This window comes from Myotis yumanensis, unplaced genomic scaffold (assembly GCF_028538775.1).
Source record: "Myotis yumanensis isolate MYYU_CA2020_CCGP unplaced genomic scaffold, mMyoYum1.0.hap1 SCAF_3, whole genome shotgun sequence".
NCBI classification, from domain to species: Eukaryota; Metazoa; Chordata; class Mammalia; order Chiroptera; family Vespertilionidae; genus Myotis; species Myotis yumanensis.
This window is the reverse complement of record NW_027223754.1, coordinates 168,004,956-168,017,474: the sequence shown is the minus strand read 5'-3', so window position 1 is coordinate 168,017,474 and position 12,519 is coordinate 168,004,956. Positions and strand designations below refer to the sequence as shown.

The window sequence follows — 12,519 nt, the reverse complement described above, 5'->3', positions numbered from 1 at the left end:
GTATATGGGGCAACCAGAATTCAAAGCCAGGTCTGATTGACTCCAAAGCCTACATACAAAAAAAGTGAACAAATTTTTATTTTATTGTCAAAATTATATTAAAAAAACTGAGAAATCCAATGATAAAAGGGAGAAAAAGGAGAAAGATTAGTCTTATCACTAACAGAGAAGAGTCTCAGGTTTAAATAAGTAAAGTTGAAAACATATTTCATCACCAATTCTCACTAAAATTTTTGGTGTAATAATCCTATCTAATAAAAGAGAAACATGGTAATTAGCCGTACCTCCGCTACCCTTCCCATTGGCTAATCAGGGAGATATGCAAATTAACTGCCAACCAAGATGGCGGCCGGCAGCCAGGCAGCTGACGTGAACAGGGAGGCTTGCTTGCTTCAGTGACAGAGGAAGCCAAGCTTCCCCGCCTGCTGCTGCCGGCCTCTGAGCTGCAACTCTAAGAAACATTGTAACAAATATAGAAGCTAAACCAAACCCCAGAAACCTGCTTTAGTCAGCCAGGCTTCAGCCAGCAGGACCGCAACATTGTTTCAAATACAGAAGGTAAACAAAGGCTAGAAACCTGCTTTCAGCAGCAGAGGCCTCAAAGCTGGAGCCGAGCCTCAGAGCTAAAGCTGGCCCAGAATAAAAAAAAGAAAAAGAAAAAAAGGAGCGGTTGGGAGCTTCAGTCACCCGCCAGCCTGAAAACGGCCCTCAGCCCCTCACCCAGACTGGCCAGGCACCCCAGTGGGGACCCCCACCCTGATCCAGGACACCCTTCAGGACAAACCAGCCGGCCCCCACCCGTGCACCAGGCCTCTATCCTATATAGTAAAAGGGTAATATGCCTCCTGGCACCGGGATCAGCGTGACAGGGGGCAGCGCCCAAACCCCCTGATCGCCCTGCGGCTCCGTGACAGGGGGCAGGGCCACAACCTCCCTATCCGCCCTGCTCTATTCCTGACAGGGGAAGGTGCCCCAACCCCCTGATCAGCCCTGCTCTGTGCCTGATAGGGGGGAGCTCCCCAACCCCGATCACCCTGCGGCTCTGTGTGTGACAGGGTGTGGCGCCCCAAATCCCCCCAACAGGCCCTGCTCTGTGTGTGACGGGGTAGAGCCATAACCTCCCCATCGGCCCTGCCCTGAGTGTGACAGTGGCGGTGCCCCAACCCCCTGATTGGCCCTGCTCTGTGGGTGATAGAGGGCGGCGCCCCAACCCCTAATCCGCCCTGCTCTGTGTGTGACAGGGGGCGGTGCCCCAACTCCCCTATTGGCCCTACTCTGTGAGTGACAGGGGGGAGCTCCTCAACCCCCTGATGGGCCCTGCTCTGTGCGTGACAGGGGGGAGCTCCTCAACCCCCTGACCAGCCCTGTTCTGTGCATGACAGGGGGGAGCTCCTCAACCCCCTGATCGGCCCTGCTCTGTGTGTGACAGGGTACGGAGCCCCAACACCCCTGATGGGCCCTGCTCTGTGAGTGACAGGGGGCAGCGCCCCAACCCCCTGATCGGCCCTGCTCTGTGCGTGACAGGGGGTGGCGCCGCAACATCCCTATCGACCCTGCCTTGAGTGTGACAGGGGGCGGTGCCCCAACCCCCCAATCGGCCCTACCCTGAGCGTGACTAGGGGTGACATCGTAACCTCCCGATCCGCCCTGCTCTGTGCATGACAGGGGGCAGCACCCCAACTCCCAATCGGCCCTGCTCTGAGCCTGACCAGGGTCTGCACCTAGGGATTGGGCCTGCCCTCTGCCACTCGGGAGCAGGCCTAAGCCAGCAGGTCATTATCTCCTGAGGGGTCCCAGACTGTGAGAGGGCACAGGACGGGCTGAGGGACCACCTCTCCCCCCCAAGTGCACAAATTTTTGTGCACCGGGCCTCTAGTCTTCTATAAGAAACAAGTTAGCCTTGCTGGGTGTAGCTCAGCGGTTGAGCATCAACCCAGGAACCAGGAGGTCGCTGGTTTGATTACCAGTCAGGGCATATGTCCAGGTTGCAGTCTCCATCCCCAGTAGGGGGCAGCCAATCGATGATTCTCTCATCATTGATGTTTTTGTTTCTCTCTCTCTCTCTCCCCCTCAGAAATCAATAAAAATATATATTTTTTAAAAAGAAACAAGTTAATATAACCTGTTTTTATTTTTTGTTAATCCTCACCTGAGGATATTTTTCCATTGATTTTTAGAGAGAGTGGAAGGGAGGGGGAGAGACAGAGAGAAACATGGGTATGAGAGAGACACATCAACTGGTTGCCTCCTGCCCCAACTGAGGCTGGATAGAAAGGTATGTGCCCTTGACTGGAATTGAACCCAGGATCCTTCAGTCCACAGGTTGAAGCGCTATCCACTGAGCAAACCGGCTAGGGCAGAAAAAAGTTAATATAATTTAAACACACACACACACACACACACACACGGTCAAAATTCGTGAGCAAAATGCCATAAGGATGGTGAGGAAACCCAGAATGAGGATCTCAAGCAGAAATGTGAGATCCTTACCACAACATATGAGAAGTCTGGAGTGAGACATGAATCCTGGCACAAGGTATCAGAGCCTAAGTAGAGTGAAAATGTTATACAACATGGAGAGAGCAACAGTGCCAATGGAAAATAGCTACAAACAGAGGATTGATCATGTAAGAAAATAAACTAAGGATAATGAGAGCCAGGTATCTCCTTGTAAGAGAAGGGAGTTATAAATTTGGAAAGGGAGAAAATTATAAACACTGTAGATCGAAATTGGTGCCAACTCACGGTTTTTCTATACAAATATATAAATGAATATAGCACCGAAATCTTGGTTTCTAAATACCTTTCTCCACTAAAAAAAAAAATCTCCTTGAAGAAATTATTGATTCTAGGGCACAAACAGGGAAAGTACAGGTGAGCCTGGAACATTTTCTTGTGCCAAAAAAGTAAGGAAGTACTCAAAGCAAGTCAAAAGAACACAGAAACTACCTTGAAAGGACTTTCACTGGCCAAAGCTGAGACAATCTGAAAATGTATAAATAGCAAGTTTGATAAAGAATGGATTATTTATACAGTCTCAAAATACTTCCCCACACTTATTTAATTACTAAGACCAGGGGTGGGGGGGGGGGGGGGGGGACTTTACAGTAAAGAAGCTTGGGAGACTTTACCTTAATCAAGTGATCAAAGTGGATATCAGCAATGAGACAGAAATTGTATGCCATCTGATAGGATACAATGAGAACATAGCATCATTACTGTAATACTCCTGCCAAAAAAAGCACAATCTCAATCCAACCATCTACACTAATAAAAGGGTAATATGCTAATTAGACCGGGTGACCAGCCATCTTCCAGATGTCCGACTTCCTTCTGGACAAAGCCACAGTGGTGGGGGCCGAGGCAGAGACAGAGGCCATCAGGCCGCAGGGGAGGGCAGTTGGGGCCATCAGGCCAGCAGGGAAGGGCAGCTGGGGGCCATCAGGCCAGCAGGGCAGAGCAGCTGGGGGCCATCAGGCCAGCAGGGCAGAGCAGCTGGGGGCCATCAGGGCAGTTGGGGGCCATCAGACTGGCAGGGGAGGGCAGTTGGGGGCCATCAGGCTGGCAGGGCAGGGTGGTTGGGGGCCATCAGGCTGGCAGGGGAGGGCAGTTGGGGGCCATCAGGCCGGCAGGGGAACGGTTAGGTGGCGATCAGGTCGGCAGAGGAGGTTAGGGGCGATTAGGCAGGCAGGCAGGTGAGTGGTTAGGAGTCAATGGTCCCAGATTGTGAGGGGGATGTCAGACTGCCGGTTTAGGCCCGGTCGGACATCCCCTGAGGGGTACCAGATTGGAGAGGGTGCAGGCCGGGCTGAGAGACACCACCCTCCATGCACGAATTTCGTGAGCCAGGCCTCTAGTAAGGAAATATCAGGCAAATCCAAATCAAGAGACATTTTACAACAAAACTAACCTGTAATATTTTAAAGTGTCCAGGTGAGGAAAATCAAGAAAAGACTGAGGTATAGTCCTACATTGAAAGAGTGTAAAAAGACATTAAGACCAAAAGCAAAACAGAATTCTGAACTAGATCCTTTTGTTACAAAGGAAGTTACTGTGGAAACTTGCAAAATTTGAAGGAAGTCTTAAGATTAGGTGGTAATAATATAGCAATGTCAATTTCCTAATTTTGATATAGTTTATGTAACAGAAAGTCCTTGTCCAAATACATCTGCAACTTACTCTCAAATGGTTGGAAGGGGGAGTTTTTTGTACCTGTACTTAGGAATTAAGCAGGATGCTGTCTGCAACTCACTCTCAAATGATTCAGGGGGAAAAGTTTTTTGTATTATACTTGGAACTTTTCTAAAAGTTTGAGATTGTTTTTTAAAAAAAAGATTACCTACAATATTCACTTACAGCAGCTAAAACTAACATATAAGCAAAACAGTACTCCTTTCAAATGAAGAATACATAAGTTTCCTCTTCTTGGTATAACAGTTACCCCTTATCCACAGAGGATACGTTCCAAGATTCCCAGAGGATGCCTGAGACCATGAATAGTACGAAACCCTATATACTATGTTTTTTCCTATACACATACTCATGATAAAGTTTAACTTATACATTAGGCACAGTCCGAACCGGCTAGGGCAGAAACAAGTTAATATAATTTAAACACACACACACAAACACACACACAATTACAATATACTGTAATAAAAGTTCTATGAATGTGGTCTCTCTTAACAAAAGAGCACTAATTTATTTTTCCTTCTTCACAATTTCACAGATAGATTTGTTCTTACTGTAGACCTTAGCAACGTTAGCATACAATTATTTTTCTTTCCTATTGCATACAATTTTTTTTCACCTTACTTAGTCGAGAATTTTCATGTTTCCACTTACAGGAAGCACTTCGTGGCTTCTCTTTGTCATATTCTTCGGCATATCACTACTCTTGCATTTTGGGGTTATTAAGTAAAATAAGAATTACTTAACACAAGCACTGTGATACTGCGACTGATCTGATAACCAAGACAGCTACTAAGAGACGAGCCACTGGTAGTGCATATACAGTGTGAATACGTTGAGATGATTCATGTCCTAGGCCGGACGGCATGAGATTTAAAACTTACGAATTGTTTACTTCTGGAATTTTCCACTTAATATTTTTGGACCGCAGTTGACTATAGGAAACTGAAACCACAGAAAGCAAAACTGTGGATAAAAGGGGATTACTGTATAAGAAGAGACTACTTTATTATTTATAGGATTCTTAATGACTTTTGATCTATATCTACACTGTCCAAAACAGTAACTATTATTCTGATTGCACTGGACACATATTTCAAGCCACCTGTCGCTGTCAGCTACTGTATTAAGCAGTACAGATATAGAATACTTCCAAAAACACATTAAGTTCTATTACTAGATAACACTGATATGGAGTTTGGGAGGTCAATGTACTAAAGGCCAAAGAGTCATATGGACTTGGGTATAGATTCTTAGGAAGTCATTTAACTTCTCTCAAGCCTGAGACTCTGAGACTCTTTTCTATAAAATGGACTAATACACCCACCATTGCAAGGCTGCTGAAAAGATCAAATAAAAACGTATGTAAAATGTCTAAGACAGAGCGTTTGGCACACAGTAAATATCTGATAAACATTAGGTCTCTTCTGTAATGTGGGAGGATAATATCTTAATCTTACTATCCTGCTTATTCAAAAGGCCAATGAGCTCCATGTTGTTAAATTCATCAACACTGGCCCTATTGACTACTCTCCCCTTGAAATACAGGCATACCTCAGAGGTATTGCAGGTTTAGTTCCAGACCACAGCAATAAAACAAGCTGTAATCTTTTTGTTGATGGGGGGTCTTTTCCTTCAATTTGTAAGAAACAACTGTAAAGTGCAAGTAAGCAAAGCGCATTAAAATGAGCTTTATTCTATTCTTTGGTTCTGTAATACCATACTCATCTTCCCACTTCTCTGACTTTCAGTATTCTCTGGGAGCTCATATTCCTCCTGCAAACTTTTTTTTTTATGTTAGAGGCCATTATGATTGCATTCTAGCACCTCTTTTTTTCCAAGTTATATTCCCTTCCCTAGGCAATTCCACCTATAGTTTCAAATACCTATGTAAGTGACTTCAATTTTCTATTTCCATAACATACCTTTTGTCTGAATTTTAGAACCATATATCTAATTGCCTACAATCATGTCATCCTGAAAGTTCCAAAAGTATGTTCAAACCCAATGTCTGAATCAAAAGAACCATGGTTCTTACTTGGTAACACCATCAACTCAGAAGTCATCTTTGAAATTTTTCTCTCCCTCACCTTCGATCCTTCAACTGAGAGCTACTGATTTTAAATCACTGTTGCCCATTTCCACATTTCTCATCCTAATTCAAGCTATTCTCATCTCTTCTGGACTACTATGTTTAAGTCTTAACTAATTTTCCCACATCCATTCTTACTGCTTCTCCTCCCTTTCAATATACAACACAATACAATACTAGTTCTGCCTTCTGAGACTATCAAAATTCAGTCTAGTCTGGCTTTTAAACAACATTTTAAACAGTTAAGATAGTAACACCACTGTACTCTTACCTAAGCATTCTTAGTTCCTTCTATATTCTGACATCTGTTTCAGGGTCACATGCTGTCATAATCTCTAAAAATGTGGACCCCTTCCCCTGAACATAATGCATGGAGAGAAGTTAGCAGTTTGTGCAAAAACTGAGACTTGCACAGTTTAAAGTTTCAAACCATAATGACTATTCTTAGTTTTAAAATGTTTCCAGCTGAAAGGTGTTAACCCATTAAAAGTATATTAGGGATCTACTATGTGTCAGGCATTGTTCAGGTAACCAAAAATAGTAACCAAAATTGACAAACACTATTCTCACAGAACTTGCATTAGAATGAAGAAATACAATGAACTTAAGTTAGTAAATTACACAGTATATTGGAAAGTAATAAATGCTACAGAGAAATATGTGGCCTAAAAAGGGTAAGGGAATGTGCGAGGAGGGCCTGCTGTTTTATACAGAGTAGTCAGAGAAAACCTCAGTAGCGACAGAAGTGTGGCTGGAGAAAAGAGTGAGGTAATGAAGTTAGAGAGGAAGAAGAGGCACAAAACACTGAGCCATAATAGGACTATGAACTTTACTATGGCTGAGAAAGGAAGCCATTTGAGAAAAGAAGTGACAAGCTCTAACAAATTTTAACAGGGTCACTCTGGCTGTTGAGACTAGGTAAACAAAGGTCAGTGAGACAGTTTACAAAGCTATTTCCCAAGTGAGAGATGATGATGGTGTTTTCACATTTTATTTCTGTTTGTTTGTTTTTTCTTTTATTCTCTTGTTTTCACATTTTATATTGAAACTTTATGTGCCTAAGCACTAGGAATTAACAAAGCCACAACTTAAAAAAAAAAAAAAAAAAGACTATGAGAATAATGCAAAGATGAGTTAGTTCTTGGGAATAGCAACAGATGATACTCGCTATTTTAAATCTGAGCTCTACTCTGTGATACTAACAGTTACCACCATTCAGATGCAACAAGATGTAAGGCTATTAACTTATTCTTTGGGTCAGAGGACATAAACAGAAATTCAGGTTTTAAGCTTCTTTATTTCACGAGTCAAGATCCAATTTACATCACTAAAAGACAAGGGCAAGTATGACAAAGCTTGCCAAATAAGTTATAATGAATATGCTAGAGATGTATGACTTTGTATTACTTTTATGCTTGCTGCTCTCTTTAGTTAGGTTTTACCACTATCTCTCACTGATGTACGGTCACTATTTGAATGTAAAACGAAGTGATTAATATACTTGCAAGCACCAAAAAAATATAGTGAAAAAGTGCAGCAGCAATAAGAATTGCTAATTTAAAACACACACACACACACACACACACACAACCTCATAGTGCATAAAAACAATATAAATTCAGACTATTTTTGATATGGCAGTATGAAATAAAAATATCCAAAGATAACTTCAAAATGTCTTTGCCCAGTAAATTAAAATAACAACAAAAACAAAAGGCTCATAAACATTTTACTGCAGCAATTAACCAATAACAAAAAAGTGAGATGATAAAGCCAACAGCCAAAGAAGCAGGAAGGAGAAAGCAATGATCTAGAAAGAAACTTCCTTATACATTAAAATTTGAATACTATTACCAGTAAAATAAAAAAACCCACCTGTTATTTAAGAATGTTTTGCTTTCAATATTCTGCTACCAAGTTAAGTAGTTATTTGTATGAATTAACCTTTCTTTTAAAAAGAGAAAAATACATTTCAATGCCTTTTCCAAAATTCAGTGAAAATTCCCAATTTGGGAAAATTTAAGATCAGCATTTACTAGCCAAAGCATTCTATTTAAAACTTTCTGATCATTTCTGCTTAAATAATTCACTGGTAGTAAAATGAAGATGTTAGTAAAAATGAATGAAAAATACACAACTCAGAGACACTGTATGTAATGCAGTATCCTATCCTATATAATAAAAACCCTAATATGCAAATCGACGGACAGCAAAAGGACCGGTCACTATGACGTGCACTGGCCACCAGGGGGTAGACGCTCAACGCAGGAGCTGACCCCTGGTGGTCAGTGCTCTCCCACAGGGTGAGCTCGCTCAGCCAGAAGCCGGGCTCATGGCTGTGGAGCACAGCAGCGATGGCAGGAGCCTCTCCTACCTCCACTACCTGCACTGAAGTAAAGGAGCCAGGGGTCCCTGATTGCAGGGGTCCCGGACTGAAAGAGCCCCAACCACAGAGGGATGTCTGCCAGCTTAGGGTCGGCTGAGGCAGGCGACATCCCCCTAAGGGTCCCGGCCTTGGGGGGAGGGGGGGGGCACGAATTTCGTGCACCGGGCCTCTAGCGGCACTATATTGGGAGTATTTTAAAATTCAACATTTGAACCTGTGAATGTTTTAATCAACCCCTTTGAGAATCAAGTGTTTACTTTAAAAAAACAAGTTTTCAGAATGTGTGTGTAGGTGGGCAAGCCCGCCAGCGATCTGAAGGTCTCTAATGGTTCCAAAGCCCTGGGCCGGAGGAGGGGCGGCTGATGAAGCTAAGTTTGGATCCCCTGACCCTTTTGTTGTCAGCCCAGAAAACGGATTCCAACTTTGGGGGGTGGGAGAACCGTCTGACACGCAGAGCCGGGGGCAGGCGCCGGCGTGGAGAAGAAAGCGCCGGCTCGTCCCCATTCGTGCGCTCGGAGAGGTCACGGCGCAGTAAAGTTTGGTTTCACTTGCGGGCTCGGGCGCAATCGACAAAGCCCAGGCTCCCCGGGAAAGCGGACCCGGGTCGGGGAGCTCCCGGAAGCCCGGCGGGACACGTTTCCCCGACGGGGAGGGGCTGTGCGTGCGGGCTCGGCGGGGGAGACCCCTGCCCACCCCGCGCCCGGCGGCCACAGGCCGGGCCGGCGGAGGCGCTGGCTAGGCCACAAGGAGGAAATGGGACAGGGAGCCGGCGGCCAGGCGGCGCCCGGAGCGGGGCCTCCCTTGCGGGGAAGCGGACCCCTGCTCGCCGCCGCTTCCCCCGCCTCGGGAGGCAGCTCCAACTTTCCTGCAAGCGCAGGACGTCGCCTGGGCCCCGCGAGGTCCCGAAACTTTGTCCGCCCGCCCGCCGCCAGCCTGTAACCCCCACCTCGTCCCGACAGCTGCGCGAGCCCATCCAGCCCCGAGGTCGGCCCGTGTTTACCTCAGGCCGAGGTCGAAGCGCTGGCTCCGCCGGCGGGCGGCGGCGGCGGCCCCACGGCAGGTCCCTAGGTCCCCGTCACGCCGCTGCCAAGTTCCCCAACATGGACTCCTTAGTCCGCTTGGAGATGTTCGGGGGACGCCGGGTCGGGAGGCGGCGGAGGCAATGAAGGGAGCGGACCCGAGCTGCGCTGCTCCGCGCGGCTTGCGCCACCGCTGCTCCTCCTCCCCCCGCCTCGTCTGGCCTCCTCCCTCCCTCCGGGCCGCCTCTCCCCCTCCCTCCGCTCCGCGCCGCCGCGCCGCGCCGCTACTAGTCGACACACTACGGTGACGACGACGGCCGCTGGACGCGCTGCACTCCCCCTGCTCGCTAGCTCTGGCTCCGCGCGCGCCGCTGCAGCGCTAGACAGCACCTCACGGGGGCGCTAGCAAACCACCGTTTGCGACACAGGAACGTGGCGGGCGGAGTCACGTCACGCGGCCTGAGAGCTGGAAGGAGACAGGCAGCGAGGACTTCTGGGAAACACTCCCCGGTCCCGCCTCTTCCCCCTCCCCCCTCCTCCACGCTGCGGGCTGTGCGCATGCGCCCTGCGTGGACTGCTGGAGTGGAGGCTGCTTTGGCGGCGGTTCGGAGACGCGGCAGCAGACAATCCCCGAGGCTCTTGGGGACCTGGATGTGAAAGGGATCGCGCGGCATTTGCTACCCTATTGTTATGGTAATCCGACATTGAAAGGGCGTTAATGAGGTGTTTGGCGGTGGGTTGAGTTTTTACCCGGCAGCCTGCGCCCACCTGAAATACATTCTGCGCGAAGGTTGAAATCTGTGTAACTTGTAAGCCTTCCTCGTTCTTCCCAACTGGTGGGCATTTTAAAAAAATTCCCGAGTGGAGGTTAGATAGTGACTTAGGAAGATGCACTCAATCATTTGCCTGCGCCTCTGCTTCCCGGCGGGCGGTCCAATCTCGTCTTACCTCAGAAGCCCCTCTCCAGACTTCTGCAGAGTCCCTGACTCTTTCACTCCATGTTTTCTCTTCTGGACAATTTCTTCAAGCTCCCGACGGCTCTCTCTGCCCTCGGTGTCCGCCCCTTCTACCGGGTGGTCCTGCCAGCCCCCCAGCCCATGCCATCGTCCAGCCAGCCGCCCCTCTACGTGACTTTCCCGGCCTCCGCTGCAGCCGGCCTGGCCGCTCGCCCCGTCTCCTGCGTAGGTCCCCTCCCTCCCTCACTGAGCCCTGCCCAGGGGGACTGTCCTCCCACGGTCTCCAGATCCCGGCCCGGTCGCACTCGCGCCGCTGAGGCCGGCCGCCCGGTGCCCTGCGCCCCGAAGAGGGAGCCGGCTCCCCGGCCCCTCCCTCCGTCCCTCCCTCCGGAGCGGTGCGTGGTGTTGGGTCTGCCCCGGGCCTGTGTGTCTCACGGTGTGAGCGCCGGGACGGTGTCTCATCACTTGTACCATCAGTGCCTGTCACTCAGTGACTTGGTAAATCATTGCTGAAGGAATTACAGGAGTGGCAGCCTTGTTTCTTTCTATTTCAAATTCTTTGGAGTTTTACAGTGTTTCGTTTTGGATACGAGGTTTGGGCATTTAGATGGGCGTTCGTGTGTTTGGGATATTTGAGCAATGCTCTAGAGTAGTGAGAATGCTTTCTTCTGATGGCAGAAGGAAATTCTTAGGAAGGGCCTTTCTCTGTCACTATGAGAGCAAGCAGTACATTTATAAGAGATGTTTTCAAGGATGAATAATACAATCCCTGAGGACTTTGTTCAAAGAATTGTGTGATAGAACCAGATAAAAAATAACACTGTTAGGAGCTATCCAACACTATGGTATAGCTTTGTTTTGGATGAATGGATGCCTTCATCCTAGGGAATCAGACCTTTCGGAGTGTAACTCCAGACAGAGACTTTTTTTTAAAAAAACCCTCACCGGAGGATGTTTTTCCATTGATTTCTAGAGAGTGTGGAAGGGAGGGGGAGAGACAGAGAGAAACATCGATGTGAGAGAGACACATTGACATGCTGCCTCCCGCACCTGCCCCAACCAGAGCCGGGTATTTGAGCCTACAACCCAGGTGCATGCCCTTGACCAGAATCGAACCAGGGACCCTTCAGTCTACAGGCCCACACTCTATCCATTGAGCCAAACTGGCTAGGGCAGCCTTGGGCAAACTACGGCCCTTGGGCCGGATCTGGCCCGTTTGAAATTAATAAAACTAAAAAAAAAAAAAAAGACCGTACCCTTTTATGTAATGATGTTTACTTTGAATTTATATTAGTTCACACAAACACTCCATCCATGCTTTTGTTCTGGCCCTCCGGTCCAGTTTAAAAACCCATTGTGGCCCTCGAGTCAAAAAGTTTGCCCACCCCTGGGCTAGGGCCACATAGAGACTTTCGTTGCAACATTCTTCTGTGTTATTTTACATAAAAATCTATTTGGGGGGGAATGTCCTGTCTTAACACTTAAAGGCCAAATGATAACTTTTGCCAAATAGAAAACTATGATTTTTAAATTGAAAATAATAGTATACTGTTTCAGCAAAACTGAACAATACAAATCTTTTTTTATATTTATTCACTGACAGATCATACATTTTTCATTTTTTACAGTTGGCCTCCTAGGTATTATGTGAGCATGTTTTGAAAGAAAAATGCTCTTAATGATCATGTACTAATGGTTTCTACTTTCATGTGGAAATAGAAGAGGGTGGTGGTTTGTAACAGACCACCTCTTGCCTCCCCAGGGAAAAGACCATATATATTTCTGTACATGCAGCATTCTTCTAATTATGTTTGCATGATGAAGATTTATTATCTTCACTGTTGTTTCAGTATTTTTACTTATAATAAAGAAATA

General features: G+C 46.8%; 1 protein-coding gene across 4 annotated transcripts in view; it reads right to left on the bottom strand.

Annotated features, from left to right (window-relative positions):
- The window catches only part of SCAF11 (SR-related CTD associated factor 11), a 95,555-nt gene extending 85,683 nt beyond the window's left edge, over window positions 1-9,872 (bottom strand). For all 4 annotated transcript variants that reach the window (XM_070410380.1, XM_070410381.1, XM_070410383.1 and 1 more), the window contains exon 1: window positions 9,670-9,872. The gene's annotated coding sequence lies outside the window, so the exon portion shown is untranslated. The remainder of the gene's footprint in view (window positions 1-9,669) is intronic.
- Between the last annotated feature and the right edge of the window lie 2,647 nt (window positions 9,873-12,519).